The 17,465-nt window shown below is 40.5% G+C and overlaps 1 long non-coding RNA gene across 2 annotated transcripts; it reads left to right on the forward strand.

The window, feature by feature from the left end:
• The first annotated feature begins 32 nt into the window (after positions 1-32).
• On the forward strand, positions 33-15,662 carry LOC145430071 (uncharacterized). Of its 2 annotated transcripts, XR_013910474.1 has the most exons (4): positions 33-2,052; positions 2,147-2,205; positions 2,608-2,698; positions 14,540-15,662. It is a non-coding gene; the product is annotated as an uncharacterized LOC145430071 (long non-coding RNA). The 2 variants fall into 2 exon arrangements; XR_013910475.1 differs by lacking the exon at positions 2,608-2,698.
• Positions 15,663-17,465: the final 1,803 nt, after the last annotated feature.

Genomic DNA, 17,465 nt, shown 5'->3' on the forward strand with positions numbered 1-17,465 from the left:
ACAAGAACAAGAACAAGAAGAACAAGAAGAACAAGAAGAACAAGAACAAGAACAAGAAGAAGAAGAAGAAGAAGAAGAAGAACTCTTAAATCCAGTAACAGATACTTTTAAGACCAAGTCAAGTTGAGAGGCTGCAGATCCAGTCCATGTTGTGGGTGTCAGAGGTTGTGTGTGGAGGCGTGGAAGAGATGACACAAACGCAGGACTCACGGTGCAGAAATGATGAGGCTTTATTGGAGTGGGTGAATGAACAACGCAGGAACGGCAGAACTGACTAGCTGACTGAAAGACTGAGTGGCTGGCTGAATAACTGAGCACTAACGGGAACGACGACATAACATCAATGACATGACAAAGAACTGGTGAAACCGAGGAACTTAAATACACAGGTTGAATGATGACAATGATTGGAAACAGGTGAGTACAGGGCTGAACATAATCTGACTAATGACACGGGAGACAAGCTGACACGGGGAAAAAACAGGAAGTGAGAACATTAATGTGGCGAACTAAACTGAACATGAACAAACTGAAATCACTGGGTCAACGACCCAGGAACCCTGACAGTGGGGATCAAAGCATTTCAATACATCTATTAATTCTCATTAATGGGATTGTCACAGGCCTAGGACTAAGGATGATCCCTTCTAGAGGATGTAGCTCTCTATCTGCAGCCAGCTTGGCCAACCAATGAGTGGATGATGAAGCAAGAATATTGCCAAGGCAGTTCATCAGAGGCTTGGCCAACATTTGAAATTTGTTATTATTAGACAGAAATACTTCATGGAGTTCTTTTCATTAAGAAAATTTGTTGTGTTACTGCAGGTTGGCTTGATTTAATTTTGAATTCTATTGGCATGGTCTCCAAACACACTGATGCGACTCTGTAAACTCTTAACATCCCTTCTTTCTGTTTCAATGTAGCTATCTAAATTGGCCCTGTGTTTAGTTTCGGAATATAGTGATTTTAAAGCAGAGGAAATATAGTTTGTGCCCTATTTTTGTGCATAGTGTTCCAAAGCTGGCCATTAATTTTCATTAAGTGCTGTCAGTAAGGACCATTAACCAGGCAAGAGAATAATCACCTCCCAGGAGTGGTGACCCGTTTATGGCACAGTTAGGGGTTAACTGAAACAACCCACCTTAGATGTACCAACATAAGACTTGCAGTACAAAACACAGTAAACATTTAGTGATGAACCTTTTTTCAAGATAAAATAAAACTCTGAAAAATAAATGAATAAGTTAATAAAAACTGAAAAAATCAGCACCATGCTTGTTAGCACCATGCTTCCACATGCTTGACATTGTGGAAAATTTACATGTTCAGAATATAATTCTCTGACAAACAAACGGATCATAGATTTAAGTCTTACAAAGGTTAATATGTTGACTGTATGTAGCATTATGTGAATTTGAAAAATGTGTCACTCTTTAAACACTTAACCGTGTTGGCACATGCCAACACCTAAAAGCCTGACCTTAATCTACTGGATCAGAGGATTATCTCCTGTATTTCACACTACCACCAGGATTAAATTAAGCATTATTTGACCTTTTTTGTGTCAAATATATATTTTCATTGTGTCATAGTCCAGGCTGAGTGTCAGGTTGTGACTAATGTTTTTGTGTTCCTGCTCATGATTCCAGGTTCCACCCTGCTGGGCGGAGGGAGGATGACGACACACCTGTGTGTCATCACCTCCAATTTTTGTGCCAGCATTTAAGGACCAGCTCGAGCCCTTATTCACCACCAGATTGTCTATGACCCTTTTATGGGAAATTAGTGCTCATTCTGCAACCTTGTTGTTCAGCCTTTCTTTGTGTTAACTTTGGAATCTCTGTCTCCTGTTGTCCAAACCCTAGGCTAAGTATCCGCATCTTACCTGTTTACTTATGTGGTTTCTCGCCTGGTTCTTTGATGAATATCTTACACTCACCTGCCTGCGCTTCTACTCATCACCATTCTCAAGTGTCTGGAAAGGACAAAACTGGGTTTGGTTCCAAACTCTTGCTCCACTGGACACTCACCTTGCTATCTCTGTTTCACAAGTAAGTCATTCAACCTTTCTTATTCTTCAGCAAAACATCCTCCATACTCACTAATACAGAACAAGTAGATTAACCCAGTTCTCCTCTCTTTCAGTGAATCTTTCCCTTGTGAAGCTCATGTCTCGTGATTACCTGTTGCCCAAGTTTCCCATGGTAAATAAAGTAATTCCTCTGCTTTTGAGTCCAAAACTTGATATCGGCTTGACACATTGTTCAGACTATAAGGTCATACATTTGTTTTTCCAGCCTCTTATTGCTCATTTTTACCTTGTTTGAGACACAATGCTACCATCATAATCAAAATCACCTCATGAAATATTTCAGTTTCTGTTTAAATACATGTTTTGAATGTTACCAGTTGGTTTTAAGTGAGTGGGTCTGAACATTTTGTTTTCTATGTTTTAGTGTTGGGAAACTTTAGCCAACAGCTCCAATGTACCTAATAAACTCAAAGCAATCACTGGATATAAAGAGTAGGTTGCAGCATTTCATAAACAATCGGTGTAAGAGCCAAAGTCAATGTTTATGTTTTTCCTTTTTGTTTTGGTGGCACAGGTGTATAGCTTTACCTGCGTCTCAGGTGATGGTGTGTGGGTGTGGTCACAGTCTATTTACCTGAGGTCGGTGTTCGCAGCAGGTGTGTTGGGTGAGTGGTTTGTGGACAAACTTTTCTGTTGACCGTCATTTTTTGGCACACCAGTTAATCCATGCGCTAGTTGTAAATTGATTGAAAGCGCAAATGTTTGTTTTTGTTTTGTTCTTAAAATAAATGCGCAAAGTACAAGTACGACTCATTATGGATTATTGGAGGCGCGTCACAGGGACACAACCAACTCAGCCAGCTGCGGCTTTATCTACGGATGAAAGTCGCAACAATCGGTTAAATTAGAAGCATCTGTTTCACAGCTGGAAATTTGACAGTTTATCAGATACTTTTGAAATGTGATCAATTTGAATAGATTCTACTTTATAGATAAAACAAAGTCATCAAGAACTTTGAGTTTAACTGAAAAGAAATAGATTTTAAAAAACACCTACTTTATTTATTTATTTTTTGGGGTGGTGTGGGTTGGGGGTTGCATCAAGTAGGATTTTTGTGAATAGAAAAAAATTGAAGTTGCCAAGTGCAGTATTGTAAGATGATCCCAGGAGGCATCTCACCCTTCAGTCTAAAAGACTTGTGGCAAGTTGTGTGACACACATATTGTGAAATTTTTTATACAAAGCCTTTGGTTTGAGGGGAGGTGACATCTTCTTTATACTACAGTAAGCTGTCAAGCCCGAGGCTGTGTAAGAATAAGTTCTACCATTTTAATGCGTGTTTTCCTCCAATCCTTTTGGAAAACACAACTTTTTGTTTCGGTGAACAAGATATATGTTTATGAATTTTTATCGTTATCCTTTTTTGGTAACCTCATGCTGTAATGATTTTAATCAAATGCTATCAGTAAAATAAAGTAACAAAGGAAACTTGGAAAATAGTTTCATATGATTAAATCATGCCAAGTGTATATAACAGTTTTGTGAATATTTTCACACTTCAGTTCAATCATTCTCAGTCTTTGCAGTAGTTTCAGCACCAGAATTGACTTCAGAGGCCTGGACCACCCCAGGCTGCACCATGAACACTCCCAGGCCAATCACTTTGCTCTCTCCTCAGCAGCCCCTGTGTAATCCCAGATCAAAGGTCTCAGAAAATCAGGACAGATTCTCCTGGGTAACACCCACATGAGTGATACGAAGCAGCATTTTTACTCATTCTCTTGCAGGTTATTGCTCGATAGCTGGACAATATTAAATACTTTTTCCATATATATATATATATATATATATATATATATATATATATATATATATATATATATATATATATATATATATATATATATATATATGTATATGTATGTATGTATATGTATGTATATATATATATATATATATATATATATATGTATATGTATGTATATGTATGTATATGTATATATATATGTATATGTATATATGTGTGTATGTATATGTATGTATATGTATATATATATGTATATGTATATATGTGTGTATATATATATATATATATATATATATATACGTATATATATATATATATATAAAGAACCAGCAAAGGTGTACTGTACTCTCAGTGGCAAGGGAACAATAATAAGAGAACAGCACCACCAAGGCTGGAGACAGAGCAATACGGGAAGAGCATATGGGAGAAGGACGCAACCCATAACGGCAATGCTCAGTGGCTAGTGGATCTGAGGGCAGACCACAGCGACCTCCCTGAACAGGGTCCAGTAACCATTACAGTGGCAGATATCCAAGAAAGGGTCTCCAGTGTGAAGAGTTGGACAGCACCAGGGCCCGACATGGTTCACGCCTACCTGGCTAAAGAAGCTGACTGTACTCCACGAGCGTCTGGCAGCACAAATGAACCAGCTGCTAGTTAACGAGAGACACCCGGAATGGCTAACCGAAGGTCGGACGGTCCTGATCCCCAAGGACCCCAAGAAGGGACCGGTCCCCTCCAACTACCGACCAATAACCTGCCTCAGTACTACATGGAAGCTCCTGTCAGGCATCATATCGGCTAAGATGAACAGGCACATGGGTCAATACATGAGTGGGACACAGAAAGGAATTGGCAAGAATACCAGAGGCGCAAAACACCAGCTACTGGTAGACAGAACAGTCAGCCGAGACTGCAAGACCAGACTGACCAACCTGTGCACTGCCTGGATTGATTACAAGAAGGCCTATGACTCAATGCCCCACAGCTGGATACTGGAATGCCTAGAATTGTACAAGATCAATGGGACCCTAAGAGCCTTCATCAGGAACTCAATGGGGATGTGGCGTACAACACTAGAGGCCAACTCCAAGCCCATAGCATAAGTCACCATCAAGTGCGGGATCTACCAAGGAGATGCTCTGTCCCCACTGCTGTTCTGCATAGGCCTGAACCCCCTCAGTGAGATCATTAACAAGACTGGCTACGGATACCGACTACGGAACGGAGCAGTTGTCAGCCACCTCCTGTACATGGATGACATCAAGCTGTATGCCAAGAGTGAACGAGACATCGATTCACTGATCCACACTACCAGGCTATACAGCAATGACATTGGAATGTCGTTCGGACTGGAGAAGTGTAGTCGGATGGTAACAAAGAGAGGGAAGGTAGTCAGAACTGAGGGGATTGAACTACCAGAAGGCAACATTGCAGACATAGAGGACAGTTACAAGTACCTGGGGATCCCGCAGGCAAATGGGAACCATGAAGAGGCCGCTAGAAAGGCTGCAACCACCAAGTACCTGCAGAGGGTCAGGCAAGTCCTGAGGAGTCAGCTGAATGGTAAGAACAAGATCCGGGCCATCAACACGTACGCCCTTCCCGTGATCAGGTACCCTGCTGGGGTAATAGGCTGGCCAAAGGAGGAGATAGAAGCCACTGACATAAAGACAAGAAAGCTCCTTACCATGCATGGAGGGTTTCACCCCAAGTCCAGCACCCTGGGGCTGTACGCTAAGCGGAAGGAAGGGGGCCGGGGACTGGTGAGTGTCAGCACCACAGTCCAGGATGAGACAAGGAACATCCAAGAATACATTGGGAAGATGGCCCCAACTGACCGAGTGCTCAGTGAATACCTCAGGCAGCAGAAACCCAAGAAAGAGGAGGGAGACGAGGAACCATCATGGAAGGACAGGCCCCTGCACGGTATGTACCACCGGCAGATAGAGGAGGTGGCTGATATCCAGAAATCCTACCAGTGGCTGGACAAAGCTGGACTGAAAGACAGCACAGAGGCACTAATCATGGCAGCACAAGAACAAGCTCTGAGTACAAGATCCATAGAGGCTGGGGTCTATCACACCAGGCAAGACCCCAGGTGCAGGCTGTGTAAAGATGCCCCAGAGACAATCCAGCACATAACAGCAGGGTGCAAGATGCTAGCAGGCAAGGCATACATGGAACGCCATAACCAAGTGGCCGGCATAGTGTACAGGAACATCTGTGCCGAGTATAACCTGGAAGTCCCGGGGTCAAAATGGGAGATGCCCCCAAGGGTGGTGGAGAATGACCGAGCTAAGATCCTGTGGGACTTCCAGATACAGACGGACAAAATGGTGGTGGCTAACCAACCGGACATAGTGGTGGTAGACAAACAGAAGAAGACGGCCGTAGTGATCGATGTAGCGGTTCCGAATGACAGCAATATCAGGAAGAAGGAACACGAGAAGCTGGAGAAATACCAAGGGCTCAGAGAAGAGCTCGAGAGGATGTGGAGGGTGAAGGTAACGGTGGTCCCCGTGGTAATCGGAGCACTAGGTGCGGTGACTCCCAAGCTAGGCGAGTGGCTCCAGCAGATCCCGGGAATAACATCGGAGATCTCTGTCCAGAAGAGCGCAGTCCTGGGAACAGCTAAGATACTGCGCAGGACCCTCAAGCTCCCAGGCCTCTGGTAGAGGACCCGAGCTTGAAGGATAAACCGCCCACAGGGGTGTGCTGGGTGGTTTTTTTTTTTTTATATATGTAAGTAAATGCTGAAACATATATATATGTCAGCATTTACTTACAATAAGTGAAGTGACATTTAGTCCCCTGTAATGTCCTCTGCCTATGGTGCACCTCGATGACCTCTGGTGCAACATAGCAGTCATTGAGCCTATCCCATATAGCTCTCAGTCCGTTTGCTGGTTGGTTCACATACACAGATCGTATTGATTGATTGATTGATCATACTTTATTCATCCCGAGGGAAATTGGGTTAAGGTAAGGACTCAGCTGAACAGCTGGCATGTTTAGCTACCTAGCCATTTCACAAGGAGGTCAAGCTGTTCACTTGGTGAGCGGTTGAGGCCCCTGATGGTATTCATAAACGATGCTTTCCAGGCTCTATAGCATTCGGGACAGTCGTTGAAGTGAATGAGCCCTGTAGACACCAGTTCGCATCGAGCCATAAATCTAACAAGGTCTGACATGTTCTGCTCCATTTCTAGTGGAGTGTACAGTGGGCCCCTTTCCTGGTATGTAATCTCATGTGGGTGACTGAAGTTGTCTGGGGTTGTAATATAGGCGGTGCCGGTGTAGCCACTGTCCAGAGGCTGTTGTGCATAATTGACCGTTGGCTCTTGTTTAGGGGTGTAGGTATCACTTTGCTCTGCTTTGCCTGGGAAATGTTCCTTTAGATTTGCTACTGTAGGTGTGGTTCGTGTTTGGATGTGTGGTACTGCAACTGACTTGGGACTTGGTTGAGTATGTATATCAGATCCTAGCGTAAAGATCCTGGGGTAAGAGTCTATGGTCGGTGAATGCTGAGGGAGCTTCATCTCTGTGTTATCATTGGAGGTTTCTAGAATGGGTGTGGTTTGGCTGCCATGTGTGGCACCCTTCACATATTCCCTTGTGCGCCTTACTGGGTCATCAGCAGGAACGTCTATTTCACTAAGAGTCTCGTTATTATCCTTAGTCGCTGCAGCTTCCAAAACTTCTTACTCTATGACTGGGTGCATCCCACCCAGTCATAGAGTAAGTCAAAAGATGCCTCAGGAACTTCTCTGTATGCAAACAGCAGAAAAGACAGCCACCCCAATCTTTGTATGTGTTTGATATGTTATTTCTGCAACATGCTCTTGAGGGTCTGGTAGAACCTTCCCGCCAGGCGATCAGTCTGTGGTTGGTTAGGTGATATTATGGTTGCTGAGATGCCCAGCTGGTTTTGGAGGAGTTGTATCAACTTGGAGGTAAAACTGGTTCCCCGGACTATCAGAATTTCATCTGGTATCATCTGGAGAAAAGCTGTACCAGTACATGCACAACAGTGGGAGATGTGAAGGAAAGCTTCTGAAAATTGTGTAGCACAGTCACACACAACCAAGATATACTGACGATAATATTGCTCTTCATGTGGCTGTCATTGTGGAATAGAACAGAGTTAACAGGAAGTGGCTCGAGTAGACCTTGATCTGACTTGGGAGCAGGCATGTTTTCTGGCATGTGGGACATATAAGACAATGAGACTGCGTACATGTCTAGCAAAAATGGGAAGTCATCCGCAACACCCTCTACAGATTTTTTGGTGGCCAAGGTAACCAGCCTAGGTGAAGGTATATGTAGTTTTTATTGTTTAAAGTGCCTAGAACATTTCAAGACGATTTCATCTTGGTCAAGTCATTTGGTATTCATGTATATATATCCTGTCAGATGTTTTAAACCAATAGGCATCATAGATTAAAAAAAAAAGTATGTATGATGTGTACAAAATGTAAGAAATATGTGATTATAAATAAATGATTAGATTTTTATTTTTTTTAATCTATAAATTTAGTGCCTTCACATAACAAAACCATACAACTTAGCCACTTACTGTGGGACTCTCTGTCACTTTATCTGTGGATTAGAGGATAAAAACAGTGAGTGGTTTGTCAACAGTTCAAAATTTGAAATATGTGAGTGGGTGGAGAGTGGCAGAAGATAGCTTCTTTTTTGCCTATCACCAGATTCTCCTATGGGTCTGAGCAGATGTGCCATGCCAGAGCTGTTTTTCTTAACTTGGGAAAAGGAATTTGACGTTCTGCACAGGAAAGTCCTGAGCTTGCCAAACACACAAACATGCACCATCCATACACACACAAACCGACCACCATAGCTTGTTGTGTTGTAAATCATTGGCCTCTCTCTGGTCTATTAAGATATGGAAAGCGCCACATGGGATTTATACAGTCAATCTATTTTACTAGTCTTTGGTGTCAGTGCTGCCATCAGGTTTGTTCCTTAAATGCCTTATCAGTTAAATGCAGCTGTTATCCTATGTATTCAACCAGAAATGTGAATGTGACTTCAGTATGAATAGAAAGCTATGTCTGCTATATAGCATTTCTACAGGTATAACATTTATACATTATGATACATTATATATATATATATATATATATATATATATATATATATATATATATATATATATATATATATATATATATTACTTGAATTAGTTGTAAAAATAACGATAAAAGTCATGCATCTTTTTTAGATATGAAAAAATGATAATATATGTATTTCCAATTTCCTTTTTCCTTTTTATTTTATTTTTAACTTTTGTCACTATATCTGTCACATCTGTGAATATGAACTGTGCTGAAAATAGATATAGGTTTTATATCACAAGGTAAATATATAATGCATTAATATATGCAGAAATAATATAATATAACATAATACATTTTGTTGATGTTAGCATATTTATGTAATGAATGTAAATTAAAATTGTTCATCTCTCATTTACACACAAGGATGTTCTTTTTTTTTTTAACAAATCTGATCTTTTAACAGTCTTTACTAAGATAATTTAATGAACTCGTTGTTTTTATTCTCTTGGAAAGCAGCTGCATCCCACTGCAGCTTTAGTGATAAATATTGTGTTGTTAAGGCAGAAGACCTATCACATAGTTAAATATAATAGTATTACTATACTAAGGGTAATGATTCTATTACTAATCCAAATGCCAGTGTTATTACTTGATCAGCTGTTGTACTCCACGGTTTTGTATTTGTACTTGTACAGGTTCTCAGTTTAACTGAGTAAATCCAATAAACCCCAAGTGAGCTCCCAGATTACTTTAAACTCAAGATTGGGCCTATGTAAACGCTTCTGCATACAAAGACTAAGAGTAAACTTACATAAAGAGATAAATGTCTGTGCCAATTTCACTCAATATAAACATCAATAAATAAAAAGCTCTATAAATTTGGCAAATATTAAGCCCCACTTTCTGCTGGTACCATCTCTTTTGCTTTAGAATATCCATCTGTTCTTTTTCATAATACGATTTGGAATAAAAATCAAATTATAAACTATACTAGACTTTTCACTGTGCGCTTCATGGATTTCAAAGGGGAGCACTTCACAAAATCTTGCATACATCATTGATCCAACAAATGATGTCCCCATGTCTGCATTTCATTTCTTGTCCTCTGCTGGCTGCTCTGACCAAAACAGCTTTATTGAAGCATGACATTACAGTTTGCTGGATACTCACTCTGCCCGGCTTATACAAGGTCTGGTACTGTTCACTGTTTTAGGACATTTTTTACACATCCTGAAGAAGGCCGTCCATCCACCCATCCAAACTTTTTCTACTGCTTATCTGGGGTTGGTTCATGAGCCACCAGCCTAAGCAGAGAAGTCCAATCCCCCCTTTCCTCAGCCATCTCCTCCAGCATATTCAGGGGAACACCAAGGCATTCCCAGACCACAAAGAAATATAATCTCTCCAGAATGTTTTAGCTCTGTTTGGTGCCTCTACATCAGGGGTGTCAAACTCAAATACACAGTGGGCCAAAATTCAAAACTGGAACAAAGTCGCGGGCTAACGTTAATATTTATTGAAATATATTTATTCCTCCAGATATGAAAATGAATCTTTTCTTATGGACTCAAAAACGTTTTGCTGAAAAACTGAATATGGAACAAGCAAAGCTTAATACTAAACAATATATATATTAGCTATATAATACCAGTAGGCCAGCTCTAATAATAATATGGTATGGCTTCGCGGGCCAAATGTAAGTAGGCTGCAGGCCAAATTTGGCCCGCAGGCCAGAGTTTGACACCTATGCTCTACATGGTAGGACATACGCAGAACACAATGCTCAGGAGGCACTCTAGTCAGATACCCAAAACACATCAACCCTGTATCTAAGAGAGTCCAGACACCCTTCAGAGGAAGCTCATTTCTACTGCTTTCACACTCTCTAATTTCTTTGCTTACTAACCAAAGCTCATGATCAAAGGTAAAGGAAGGAACATATACAGACCAGTAAATTGACAGCTTCACGTTTACCCCAGCTCTCTCTTCACCCCAATGGATTGATACAGTTTCTACATCACTGCAGGCACCACACCAACTTGTCTGTCAATCTCCCACTCCCTCCTCCACACATTCTTTAAACTCTATTTCAGCTGAAAAATATGGCCTCAAACTTGGAAATGTTAATTCTCTTTCCCCCTGACTCACACTTGCCTGTTAACCACTCCAGTGTGAATTGGAGGCCAAAACCGCCACCAGAACCACATCATCTACAAAAAGCGGAGACAAGATCCTTTGACCACCAAAGTGGAAGCCGCCTGCCACTTCTCTCTGCCTAGAAATTCTGTCCATAAAAATTATGAACAGAATGGGTGACAAAGGACAGCTCTGGCAAAGTTCAACACCCACCAAGAATGAGTCCAACTTACTGCCAAAAATGCAGACCAAGCTCTCTCTGCAGCTTTAAAGGGACTGAATGGCTTGCAGAAATTGTCCAGATACCTCAGAAATCTCACAGGTTCCCTTTAGGTACATGGTTGAATACTTCTTCAAGTCCCCAAAGCCCATGTAGGCTGATTGGGCAAACTCCCCCACAATTAATTTGAGGGTGTGTGTCCAAAATCACACCTTTAGTTGATTTAGTCGATTTTTGCATGGAACCAGTGCATCAAGGGAACCCTCACAGACATTGGAAGAAGATGGAAGCTCCACACAGAAAGACTACAGACTGGACTTAAACCCATGACTTTTTTGCTTTCAGGTGACATTACTTTTCAATTATCCACCATGCTGCCCCTTTTTCATAGCATTATATTGCTTCTAAATGATACAGAATATTTAGATTTTTAATGTTTTCTTTGCAGTTAAAATTTTAGTTTAGCGTTTTCCTTAAGAAAAAAGACACACGAATGCATGTCCTATTTCTTCATCTTCTTGCCACTGTGGTCGCTTTACATCCATCTAATCCTGTCACTTGCGTCTTTTTCTATCAAACCAACCATCTACATATCCTAATTCACAACATCCATAAATCATCTCTGTGGATTTTTTTGTTTGCTTGGTTTCATTTTTGCTTTTCCTCCTGCCTGGTAACTCCATATTAAACATCCTTTGACTAGTATATACAAGAGATGGACCAATCCGATATTACGTATCGGTATCGGTCCGTCGTTACGTAAATTAATGGATCGGATATCGGCGAGAAATGTAATCCGATCCATTAAATATCAAAAAAGCGCCTCACAAAACTTACGACACGGCGTAACTCGGCTCATAACCGTACCACGTCGGAGCAGTCTGCGTCACGGGATAGAGCGGCTGTATGTATTTGTAGCCTACCAATTTGGCATTTCATTTCAGAGGAAGTTATCCCAGAGAGAAGTACAGCAAGTGCTTAAGTTCATCTCTGAATGTTTGTAAAGCATTCCCACGTTAAGTTTAACAACTGATATATGGAGCGACTGCCTCTCTCTCCCTCTCCTGCTGCTACTTCAATCATGAAACTGATCAATGATCAGCTGATCGGCTTTTCTGTCGCGACTCTGTCTCTCTTGTTTGTTTATTGCCCACTTCACGCCAGAAAGAGGAAACCAGGGGCTGAATAACAGCAGCACGTTTAACCTTGATAAGCTGTTGTTAGAATTTATTTAATATTACTTTCTACTCGAGGATCTTTTTCTACGTAGCTGACGGCTGGTAACTGTGCAGGGGCGGATCTAGCAAAGTTTAGCCAGGGGGGCCGATAGGGCATTAACAGGGAAAAGGGGGCACAAAGACATACTTTTCTTTCTTACTCTCATTTAAAATGTCTCGCTTTTAATAAATAATTATCTGAATAGTACACTCAAAGTTTTAATCTTTTAAAAAATATATAGAAGTCCACTAGTATATAGTAACTCGAAATTTCAAGTTATCTTTTTTTGGTTTAGTGGCGGAAATGGGCTTCGACTGTGATACAATTAATAGAAAATACATATATTTAAAAAAGGGAAAAAAAGATTTCCAGTCAGATCACAAAGGTGTAACAAGTATCCTTATTAAAACTGGATGTCATGCTGAAGCCATTGATCACATTCACCCATGCTATGAAGTCAAACTTGTGAAAGTTCCCATTCCTGTTTTCTCCTCAGATGATAAACTGAGCTGAGGACAAACAGAATGGAGCCTGAATCAATACCTCCATTTACAACATGAAAATAACCTGGGGAGAGAGAGGGTGAGGAAAAACAAACCGATAATCTTCCAACTGTCATTCCCCTTGTGCAAGGGGAAATCAATCACTTGTTGAACTCCATACAGTGTGCACCTTGGAAACTACAATCTTTCATCACAATACGTACATGCTGAGTGGCTTATGATGGTCAACAAACAACACATACAAAAACTTTCTTTGCTGCCTTCCTCTTGATTGACTCATTGAAATTCAACTTTTCAGAAAGTACAGGAACCAAATGAAAACAAATGCATCTTTCCTTTTCATGCTCGAACAACCCTATAAAAAGGTTTTCAGTAAGTGAAAAAATAGAGCTTTCATTTGTTTATTATGTATCTTTGCTGATTGCTTTATTTGAAAAACTAGAAATAATAAAAAATAAAAATAATGACAATAAAATGGGGGAAAAATGATTCAATCTGGATTTTAAAGAAATGGAAAAGGGTGTTCATCGAGACATGGAACCATTCTGCAGTTCATTTTCTATCGTTTCTCTTCTGAACTTAAAAGACATCAATTGGTCTGGTGTATAATCAACAATGCATTTCTCTCACCCTGAATCATAACCTGTTTAAATGTCTTTTCTATTCTGCATTGGGTCATAATTTAGAAAAGGAGTGATATGTTGCATGGGCTAAGGCTTAAAAGGAACAGATAAGCTCTTTGGAATCATAAACTCCTTAGATAAATGTTTTCTTTTATTTATTTATTTACTTTTCCCCCAAACATAGCATTGGCTTCCCTTTTGAGAGCCAGTGGCTACACCCATCTTTTATATAGAGTCTCTTAGTGTTTCTCCTAGTTGTATGACAGTTTTATTTCCATTAGCAGCTAACCTCTTAGTTTGCTACCTGATTATGGTGACATGATATAAGAGTTGAAGAAAGTGGGGGCTCAGACTGCAAAGGAGCAGAAAAGCCCAAAATAAATGGGAAATGTTGCACAAAAATAGGTCACTATTTATCTTTTGAATAATGTATATTTTTTAAACTATAATTTGCATATTCCTAATTGTTTTCATTGGACCTGAATTATAAGAAGCAAAGTCTGTTTGACGTGGAGGAGATTGACTCTTGCATTGTTGTTGCTATAGTTTACTTACATGCTGTGCTCAATGCCTTGTCAATCTATTTGTCACATAGTGTTTGTGTTACATAGACTGACAACCACATGTGCTTAACTATTCCAGCTTAGAAGATGTGGTTTAAGCTAATATTTGCATGATGAGACTATATCTATATGACAGGATAGAGGCAATGTTTTATTTAAACGTGATATTTATTGCCTCTATCTTTTTCTTTTTTCGATGTAGCAATTAACTAATCCAAGATAATTTTTCATATAGCTAATGTTATCGTACTTTTGTGTTGTTACTTCTATACCTATAACAATCTTTGAGAAGTTTGTTATAGCTATCTGCCTGAATTTTAATTCTTTCTTTTGTCTTTTGTCTGGTCTCTTTAGGAGTCACCACAGCAGATCATCTGCCTCCATCGCACCCTATACTGGGCAGACTGATCTGTCACACCAACACTGTGCAGACCTGTGCAGTCCAGACCTTTGTCACTTTGCAACAATAGATTCAAAATATAACTTTTTACCACTGTAATCAACATGCTTTGAAATGCATGACTTTTACCCTGAAGTGAAGCTGTCTGTCTCAGTTTGACAATGCATGCTGATAGTATTACACATAATTTAGTGATGTGTGAAAAGACAGTGAAAGCTTTTACGCAATTTAGGCAGCACTACTACTGAAGAGCAGGTGTACTCATGTCAATAAATATTTTAATTAGCACAAGTTCAACAATATAGATATCACAGATATATCTTTGTGGCACTCCAAAACTGTTTTAGCCAGCACTAAAGAAAAACCACATGTGCTGAAAAGAAAAAAGCTTGAGAATAAAAATTCAAGCACTGTGCTGTTGTGTGTTTAAACTGTCATGGTCCTGGGCCATGTTGGCCCAGTGTTCTTAGTTTTCTTGTATGTTTGTATTTTGTTCCTTATTTAGGCCATGTTTTCTGAGTTGCCCTGTTCCCTAAGTGTTTTCCCTTCATGGCTTTTACCCCCTGTGTGCCCCTCTGTGTATCTGTGAGCCCTCGTCTCTCCTTATGTTTTATTCCATGTTTCCCCTGCCCATTATGTCCAAGTTCTCCCCGTGCTCTCTCTCTCCCCCCTGTGTGCCCTGTGTATTTATGAGCCCTCGTCTCCCTTTGTGGTTGTTTCATGTTTCCCCAGCCCGTTATGTCTGTGTTTTCCCCGTGCTCTCTCTCCTCCTGTCTGAACCTCTGTGCACTTCCTGTTTACTTTGTGACTCTCACGCCCGTACATGTCATGTTCAGTTCACCCCGCCCTGTCTCGTTATGATTATCAGTGTCACCTGTGTTCCCCGTGTGTTCCCACTTTCCTCGTTTACCCTCTGTGTATTTCTGTCTGCGTCTCCCTCTGTTCGGCGTGACGTCGTCCCTCATGCTGTGTGTGGATCTCCCTGTGTCTCCCTGTGAGTTCCTAGTTTATGGTTTCCCAGTTTAGTCTAGTTTGTATGTTTGTTCTCCCAGCAAATAAAGCTGTGTTTTGAGTTCACCTCCCCGAGTCTGTGAGTCCTGCATTTTGGGTCCAACTCCTGCCTGCCGCACAGCGATTCCTGACATAAACTTAGCTATGACCTCTCTGACTTCGAGCAGCCAGCTCTTCTCTTATCCACGACTACTATATTTTATACATACACACCATACCAGCCCAGTAATGCTGCACTGTTCTGTCTGGGTCCAACTTTTATATTGTTCATGATCTGTGCTCTCTGCCAGAAACCACCTTAGTTACAATCCAAGCTCTCCCAGTGGATTTATCAATTTTAATATACAGCATTGCTACTGTTTTACGACTTTACATTGTGTCGAATGCCATATTTAAATACCAGTGCAGGTCCATTTAGGATGGACATGGGTAGAATCTCTGAGCTGTTCCTACTCTACTAACATGTTTCTAACATTATACATTCCCTCCTGATCCAGCATAAGAATGCATTAGATGTGTATTGTGACTTTATTAACTTATGTTTTATTATGCTGAGCTTCAACCTGAAGTTTGAACCTATAACTTTTCACCTTAGACTTCTAGTTTACTAATAAAGACACTGAACCCCATCATTTTCATGCCGTGTGATGCATGGTTTATGTGAATGTCGTTGTGTTTTATGCTCTTCAGTGTACAAGTCATTGCATAAGAAAGCATCACATCTCAATGTTACCCTCTGCCCCATGACTCAGAGTTGCCCGGTATCAAGACTTTAGCTTGAGGGCCAATGTCATCTTCAGTGCCAGAAGAATAGATGTGGCATGCCAGCTTCATACACCTCCCACTCACCATGCTTCACTAGTATCTTATCCTACTGTAACTTCCCTACGAGTAATGACCATGCTCCTGTCTGGTCCATGTATGTATGCACACGTGTACATGCCCACACACACAGAAAGAGACAGACAGGGGAGACAGTGTGAATGTAAAGCTGTTGAAATCAGTGTTCTTTCTTTACGCAGCAGTCAGATTTCGGAGACAATTGCAGATAACAAATAGTACAAAGGGAATGTAAGCTGACAGACTTTTACTTTTTTTTTTCAATTTTAAGTTCAGTTTTATCATCTTTCAGTAATATAGAACTTAAATCGATCAGTACTCTTCACAGAGGTAAAAAACAAAAAAAAAAGGAAAAAATCTCTTAGGAATATTATTTCTTTACTACATTATTTTGTATTTAATGTCTTGTATTTAGATCACCAGTGTGTTTCAAATTTGTCTTTACTACTAAATAATATGACTATTAACTTAGAGCAATAGACGGTGCACAAGAGAGGTGAAGAAAAGAGCTCAAGCTGAGCGTAGGGGCAGAGACTGTGTCAGTAGTGTCAGTAGTGATTTGTGAAAAAAAAAGGATAGAAGCAAGGGTAAAAGACAAGATTTACAAGATGGTACTGCGACCTGTTATATGGAGACCGTGCCACTGACAAAAAGACAAAAAGGCCAAGCTGGAGGTGGCAGAGCTGAAGAATCTAAGATTGGGAGTGACCATGATGGACAGGATTAGATTTGAGTACCTCATAGGGACAGCTCAGGTTGGAGACAAACTCATAGACTCTAGACAGTGAATGTATTGGATGAAGTTTGTTGAATATGGAGCTGCCAGGCAAGAGGAAATGATCAAGACCTCAGAGAAGATTTACGTAGTGTTGATGGTTGATCCCCTAAAAGAAAAAGAATAGCATCAATAGCATGATCAAAATGAGATTTCACACTTTTTCTCGGATCTCAGCCTGTCAACAATGCAATACCCCTATATGACTATGGCTTTGACTAGGATCCTGCAACTTGAACAGTTGATTACAACTG

This window comes from Astatotilapia calliptera, chromosome 7, assembly GCF_964374335.1.
Source record: "Astatotilapia calliptera chromosome 7, fAstCal68.1, whole genome shotgun sequence".
In the NCBI taxonomy this organism is placed as follows: Eukaryota; Metazoa; Chordata; class Actinopteri; order Cichliformes; family Cichlidae; genus Astatotilapia; species Astatotilapia calliptera.